The sequence below is a fragment of the Alligator sinensis genome, unplaced genomic scaffold, assembly GCF_000455745.1.
Source record: "Alligator sinensis unplaced genomic scaffold, ASM45574v1 scaffold502_1, whole genome shotgun sequence".
NCBI classification, from domain to species: Eukaryota; Metazoa; Chordata; order Crocodylia; family Alligatoridae; genus Alligator; species Alligator sinensis.
The window spans coordinates 1,036,028-1,044,120 of NW_005841896.1; the positions used below are offsets into that span (position 1 = coordinate 1,036,028).

An 8,093-nucleotide genomic window follows, 5' to 3' on the forward strand; every position below is an offset into this window, starting at 1 on the left:
ACTTCAAGCAGAAATCCATACTCCATTAGGTTTTCTAACATTAGGCAACCTTAATTTTCTAGATCTCTTGCCATTTAATTTAAAATAGCATTTTAATACTATTTAAACCTTCTGAAGAGATTTGTAATAATGTAGATTTAAGTTGTGAAACATTTGAATCAAATGAAAGATGAAACAACAGCTTAGGATATTATATTTTTTAAATTTAAAATATTACAAAGACAAAGATGTGCATCATGCACAATTTATCAATTGAAGTTTGTGAAAGGTCCCTTCCAGCTCTAATATCTATGAAATCTATGAAAAAAGACGTTTTGTGGCACATACAACAGCAAAGTTATGTGTTCATATACTGAGTAAAGTTTTCTTACATCATAGTCTCCTTTTGCATTTGACTACTATATATCCCTTAAAGTTAGGGATTTACCTCATATACTGTTGTTCAGTTAAAATGAAAATCTACCTGGACAATAGCTGCTGTGTTATCTCACCTCGAAAGATAAGGCAAACAGTATAATACAACATTGCATTACTAAGGCAAGATATGAAGAACTATTTTAAAAATCCTGCACAAAAAAGAGTAGATAAGAAGCTTTTGTCCTCTCATTAATAAATGTAATATAATATTTTAGTAATATCAAACAAAGCCAAAATACATAACGTTTGCCAGCAACTGATGCTGTGCAACCCAGAATAGTAATGTAATAACTAGAGTAAATCATTTTAGTAAGCTAAGGCTGCTTCTAATTTCTTCTAATTTCTCCTTATATTTCTTAGACACTAAAGCAACCATGGTACTACATTTTGGTACTTGTCACTTCTGTAACAAGGCCTGAAAAATACATGCACAGAGCATGTAACTGCATAATCGCATCAATAATCATTTTGTACATACAAACATTTTTCTTGTATATGCATGTTTTGAAGACCAGTTGAGGGATCATTTAAAAATTTAGCCCGTGCCTTTTCTCTCTTATTCTAACTCATTTGAAAAAATGTGAATCACTAGTTTTTCTATAATTGTATGTAATATTAGTAACACTAACACAGTGTTTCTCAACATTTTTTGTACCAGGGCCCATTTGTAAACATTAGCCAGTCTTGACCCAGTGCCCCTCACTCCCAACCTGCCCCTAGGCCCCAGTCCCTCAATGTGTGGGGCAGGGGGAAACTGCCAGCCTGCAAGGGAAAAGCCACGGTTTCCCATGTTTTTCTCCTTTAAAGGAAAAGCCATTTTTTAAATGTGTTGATCCATTTTTAAAGTTTGTTCGTGACCCTTTCATATATTCTTGTGACCCACTTTTGGGTCGCAGCCCACAGGTTAAGAAACGCTATTCTAACATACTTATTCTTACCTAGGTACTTCCATACTTTTGCTGTAAAGAACAAAATACTGTTTGACAGCATACTGTTGATGTAAAACAAAACGGTAATACTTAAATGCACAGTTTATGCCACAAATATATAGCGTCAAACAACACTGGGTAGTTTTGGGATATGAATTTGTTATAATGCTGAGCCAGTTTTTAATCTCAGCCTCAAATTAAGCATTCTGGTTACTGAATACACCAAGGATTTTGAAGCACTGGTTAGCAGGTTAATCTAATGTTCATTAAGTAATTAGGTTTCACTTGCCTGGGCAAGTTATTGTGCTTGGCTGCTGAGCAATAGGATCTTTATAACCATTCAAGTGGTTTGTTTCTCATTCCTTGTGTATTATTAGTATGCATCACTGATTGTTTCAAATGTATTGGCTTAGCGGCCAGTATTTGATGTCTGAAACCTTTTAAATACTGTCATAATAAATTTCTTTCCGCTAATTTGAATTTGTACCCCAATTTTTTTTTTTTTAAATTGGAGGATTGTATGCACATCCACTTTTGTATGAACACTTACCCACATACCTTCAGACGGGCATGTACGTGGGTAGCAATAGAAGTTGGACGTCTTTTTATGAGAAGTCAGACCCTTTGTATCTATATAGTAGAGTACTTTTGGATTTGACCCACATTTCTGCTAAATTTTGATAATACTAGCAATGAGAAAAAAAAGTTTGTTATTCATTTATTTTTTTTTCCTGAGAGAAAAAGGATTTTATACAGAAGTTGTTTCTCATATGAGAGCAAGCAAAAGTGAATCAGGTAAGAGGTTTTATTTAAGATATTCTAAAAATCAACTCTAACAAGATGTTGTTTTGTATAGTTTCATGAATATTGTTTAACCGTCCAAAAGACTTTGAACTGTTTGGCTTTTTGCAAAAATGTTTACACCCAGTTTCAGTGCTGCTGATACCTTTTATAAGCTTTGAAGCTGCAAAGTTTAAGTAACTGGAAGTAAAGCAAAAAAACCCAGGAAGATATGGGGTATATACAGACATTTGGGGAGGTGAGTGGGAGGTTAGATCAAGTTAAAAATGGCTACCTAATCTTCAGTTAGTCAGGATGGGGGAACAGTGGGTGGGGGTTGGGAGAGGTGGGGGGGCTAGTGGGGTCTGTGGGGGAGATTAGGGTGTACCCACGAGGGGGATTGGGATGGGCAAGTGGGGTCCACAGGAGGAGTTTTGGAGATTGGGGGGCAAGTAGGGTTTATGGAGGGAACAGGTGGGCATGTGGGGTTCATGGGGGTTGGGGGCATAGGCGACTGCCACTGGGAGGACTGGGGGGGGCAGGCAGAATCTGTGTAGGGGATCAGGGGTCAGGTAGGGTCTGTGAGGGGTGATGAGGTCTGGGAGGGTTTGGTGGGATCAAGGGGGATAGTGGGGTCTGTGGGGGGAGGATTCAGGGAGCAGGGGTTCTCTCCTCCACACCCGAACCAGGGATATTTTTAGCCTCCTGATCCCTCCCTGACCCCAGATGAACACCCCCACGCCTCTGATCCCACCTGCTCCTCCCCCACCCCAACTTACTTCAGTCAGCTCCTAGTACTGGTGAACACTAGTAAAACTGGCACTGGGAGGAGCTTGCTAATGGGGGATTTTGTGGGGTGGGTCTGGCTGGTCCATTAGGGGGTGAGGTCATCCATTGGGGGGAGGGGCTAGGGAGGCTAAAACGGGACTTGTGGTGGGATTGGGGAGAGGAGAGAGTAGGAAAAGCACAGCCCTGGGGCTGAGACCAGTGGCTGAGCTTTCCCATACCCGGGGCTGTGCTGGGAACTGAACAGAAGTTCAGTAAGATCCATCTCACCTGATCCAGTAAAAGTTAGAGTACCTCAGAGGTACAGTTAACTTGGATAGGGTTGGACATTTTTAGACTGATCTAAGCTTCCTGAACTTCTGTACAGTTCATATTTGAGTTAGGTCTCAAGTTAGGTCAATCTAACTGTAAGGTCTGTACCTGGGCGAACTAAGTTAGATTGTGTGGTCGTTTTTAATGTGATCTAACCTCCCCAAACATCTGTACCTAGCCACAGACAGAGATCAGCATGCATTGCCCCTTTCCCTGTGTTGCAGGGCACTAAGTTACTTGCTCCTTTAAGGGTAGAAACTGCCTAGAGAGAGGGCCCTAGCAGTCAGGCAGGAACCCCACAGGTGCAGGTTACTGTGGCAGCAGGCTAAGGAGGAAATTAGTCTGCACCTGTAGCCGGTCAGCTGACCAGAAGAGGTAGGGCCCCGGGCACATATAAACCCCAGGGCTGGGACTAGAGGGTCAGTTCTCTGTCAGCAGCCAAAGGGGAAGGAGCCTTCGGAGAGGAATCACCCAGAGATGCTGCGTCTGCCTGATATGCTGCACTTAGGGCTAATGGGGCTCCAGGAGCTCACCAGGTACCCTGGCCTGCAAGGCACTTAGTGCTGGGGCGGGAAGTTGGACTTGTTTAAAGGGACAGAGCACATCCTGAACTGCTTGTGTTATGTTATAGCCCATGGGCTCATTTTAGTTGCTGTTTATAGACTGGTGGATTGAGCTGAGGCTATTGGGGAAGGAGGAGGCCTCATTGTCGGGGCTCACTACAGTGTGGGAACTCCAGTGCCAGGGGTGTGGAGACAAAGGTGGTGAACAGACCCCAGTGCCAGGGGGTGCAGAGACAGGGCTGCTGAGAGCCCAGTGCCAGGGGTGTGGAGACGAAGGGGTTGAGCAGACCCCAGCGCCAGGGGGCGCAGAGACAGGGCTGTGGAGAGCCCAGCACCAGGGCGTGGAGACAAAGGGGGTGAGCAGACCCCAGTGCCAGGGGGCGCAGAGACAGGGCTGTGGAGAGCCCAGTGATGACCGGAGGCCAAGCTAACTAAGGCCCAGGAGGGACAATGTGTGAATGCTTTCTGTGAGCTTTGGGGTGTGGTAAAGGGGCGGTTTTGGAGCCACGCATCTAGCCCATAAGGCTGAAGGTGCCCCGTGAGGCAACCATTTTGTGCAGGACCCAAAAGGGGTCCAAGAACCGACAGTGTTCAGTGGGGTCCATCAGGACTGTGTCCAAACAATCTCGAGGGCAGCCTCCCTATTCATAATAATTACAAACAAAAAGTAGCAGATGAGAAAGAGGGTGCCCATTGGGCAGGATTGGCAGTCAAGGAGCCCTAGGGGTATCACAGCCATCTCTGGGGACCCCATCCTGTGACACCCCCCAAATCAATATACCATGGGTTGCTTCATGGTTAGGCTGCAGCAACTCTTCTAATGAAGGTTTCTGTGGCAAGGCATGTTTGGTTACCTGCCACTCTAAGGGCAGAGACAGGCAGCTACCAGGTGCCTGATGAGGGCAGCCATTTTGAACAAGGCATATAAAGGCTGCAGTTTGCTGCAGCCAGGGAAGGCAGAAACGTCACCTAGCTGAGCTGCAGCAGGAACAACTTTGGAGGTAAGGGCAGGAGCTTATGGGGATGGTTTGGAGGCTCCTGGTCCTGGGCATGACCTAAAACTGCACCTCGCTTGGGAAGGGTGGCCTGGTGGGGCTCCTGGTGGTATAGAAGTTCCCAGGAAATGGCAGGCCAGTTACCTCCCCAGTGAAAGGCGAGGAAGGGTGCCTTAAACCCAGCCCCCATCTTCGGGTGGGCTTTGGACAGAGCTGGGGAAGTAGAGGGGGCCAGGTGTGTCTACACGTAGGCGCCTGAGCCCAGCAGGGATGCGTATCCCAGAGAACCCAGAAGGGGCAGCGTGTGGGAATAGTGGGGGCCAGATATGCCCACGTGTAGATGCCTGAGCCCAGCAAGGATACGAGGTCCTGGAGACCCCAGAGGGGGTAGTGTGGAGAATATTGGGAGGCTTCGCACAGAGTAAGGTTGAAGCGTGAGCAGGCCTGAAGGGCTGTATGTGTGAGGGGGCTAAGTAGGGCTGAAGCTGGAGAAGGCCTGAAGGACAGCCCAAGGGGCATGCTGAGTAGGGTTGAATGAGAGTAAACTTGAAGGACAGTGCAAGGGCCAGCCCCCTGAGAAGCTGTGCCCAGGGAGAGGCTTGGGGCAGAATTAGCCAAGGGTTTGGCATAAGGCCAAACCATGTAGAGTAGGGGAACTCGCAGGAAATGAAGGTTCTGTGTGGCAAAGCTAGTATGAGAGTAGTGAAGCCTGATGCCCCAAGATGGGCCGCTTAAGAAGAAGCAGAGCAGTGGTGTGTGGCCCAGTAACCGGCAGTATGCCAGAAACCCCGGTATGGGAGGGATGGAGTGGAAGAGGCCTCCTGTGAGAGGGGGGGTGTGTGTGTGTGTGTGTGTGTGTGTGTGTGTGTGTGTGTGTGTGTGTGTGTGTGGAGCCCAACTTTGGACTTAATTTGCTCCAGTCTCAGACTGGGAGTAATATTAATCTGAATGCCATCTGTGAGGCATGGGCTGCAGTGTAGGGGAGGTCAGAGCTGCAGTTAGTGCCCCCTGGCATCGGGGCAGTAATGGGCAGTCTCCCGCACGTACCATCTGTATATGGGAACAACAAAGTCATGGCAGGCAGGATCAGGCGGATTGCCCCATAGAGACAGGTGAGTGGGCTGAAATGAGTCCCGGCCCCGAGAGTTGCCACTTGTCACAGTCTCATATTTGAAATAAAGAAGTGAATGCTTGGGTTGAATCTCTCTCCAAATATGAATGGAGGATCTACATTATAGATTGATATGTTTATATAGTCATCTGAATTTGTTGAACTACGTGCTGTAAGTAACTCCTAATAAACATCTTGTAAGCAACCTTCTTGTTTTGAATGTTTATTAGCTCTTCATTATATAAGTCAGTGCTAATATAGTAGCTTCTCTGATATAGCTAACACAGTTGGAATTCTTTGCTGCTCTTTGCTTGATGGTATGACATTTGGCTCTTGCAATTCATTTGAAGTTAGTCATCACTGCACCTGTTTTTCAGGTTTTACAATTTAGCTATAAAGATACAGAATACAGTTTACATTTGTTAATTTTAAAAACACATTTGAAATCAAATTTCATCCATTTAAGAAACAGTAATAAAAATGAATGTCAGGTGTTTTTTTGTTTGAAATGATTCATTTTTATCTATTGCAAGTTGGTTGCCTAGATCTAAATTATTGCCATAAAACAAAGACTATGACTTGTCAGAATTTGTATACTCCTATATAGAATAACATAGAACCAATTCCATGTAAAGGAGCGCTGGGTACTTTAATTGAAACATCTCCTGTTTTACTCATAATGCTTATACTTTGAAAAGCTCATATCATTGAAGTAGGCTATGTACCCTACATAAAGTACATATCCTATTCATGGGCATCAAACTCATTTGGCTAGTTGGGTCCATAGACTAGGCCCACACACTAGATCCAGAACACAGGCCTGGTTTGGTATGGGTACCACATGCAGCGCACAAGGCTGGAGCTGGTGCATGTGCTACACAAAGTACATGGGGCCAATCCAACATGCATGCTGGCTCCAGCCCCACATGCTGCACGCAGCATGAGCCACATGCTGTGTGCTGGGGCTGTTTGAGACTCACGGGCAGAACTGTGGGCCAGGTCATAGGGCTCCCTGGGCCATATCTTTGATGCCCTTGTCCTGCTTATAGAGCAGACAGGCATTATTGACCTCTTTTTACATAAGTTGATTGAGAGATATCAAAAAGTTACTTCTGGAACTTGTAAAAAAAATTCAGTGCCTAATCTGTCAGATTTAATCTCACATACAGGATGTCACAGTGACTGGGAGATCAGTGGGTTTATCTAGGCTGCCTGGGACCACTATACTACACTCCTTTCAAGGGTAGGAACAGAATCCTGAAAACCATATTGATGATATTCTATTGCAATCTAGTATATTGTTGTATAACTAATTCACATAGCGTATGTAATGATCTTAAAGATCTCTTTAGTGCTTGATCCATATAACAGATATGTTACTTTAATTCAAGTGGGATTCAAAAGGTTCTAGATGCATACCCTGTGGCGGGCCAGTAGGGGGCGCTCCTGCGTTGAGCCACCCACCTCACTGTGCCTGACCACCTTCCAGGCTCCGAGTGCCTCCCTGGGGGCTCCTCACGTCTGGCTGACCCCCTTCCTGGAGCACACCTGCTAGCCTGGGGTATCACTGCCACCACCCAGGGATGGGCTTGATTCTGGCTCTGTGCACCCTGGGAAACACAGGCCTAGTAGCCCTCAAGGGTACTTGATTCACTTCAAGAACTTGGGATGCTTCCCTCAGTCGGAAGCACAAGTAGTGGTGTCCCTTAGCTGAACCAAGGGGACCCCAAGGCATAATGTAGACCCACACCCAATAAGTCTTCCACGCTAGGTACAAAGGAGAACTTTATTGGTTACAAGGGGTAGGGTTGGAAGAGGGTACAGGGTAGAGCAATATCAGAGAAACCCCATAGAGCAAACTGGCATGGCTGGGTAGCCTTTGATCACGCATCTGAGTTACTGCAAGCTATATATCTAGTTAGATCTCAGGTATCTTACTCACAAGTATTATCCAGTAGGTGGAGATTCCCTCTGGAGGCAGGCAGTTCCTTGATCATGAGTTTTGAGAGAGAGAACAAGTTTCAGATGGTCCAGCTCTTCTCTCTCTTTGTCTTCCTCATGGCTGATTACCCCTCCTCCTGGGCAGTCCTTAACTTATATAGCCCTTCATAGTTTCATAGTTACAGGGTCGGAAGGGACCTAATAGATCTTCTAGCCCGACCCCCCGCCAGGGCGGGAGAACAACCCAAAAAAAAAAAAA

At 45.8% G+C, this 8,093-nt stretch overlaps 1 protein-coding gene across 1 annotated transcript in view; it reads left to right on the forward strand.

The window, feature by feature from the left end:
- Positions 1-2,105: 2,105 nt before the first annotated feature.
- STK33 (serine/threonine kinase 33) overlaps positions 2,106-8,093 on the forward strand; it is a 73,119-nt gene continuing 67,131 nt past the window's right edge. The window contains exon 1 of the mRNA XM_025197407.1: positions 2,106-2,141. The gene's annotated coding sequence lies outside the window, so the exon portion shown is untranslated. The remainder of the gene's footprint in view (positions 2,142-8,093) is intronic.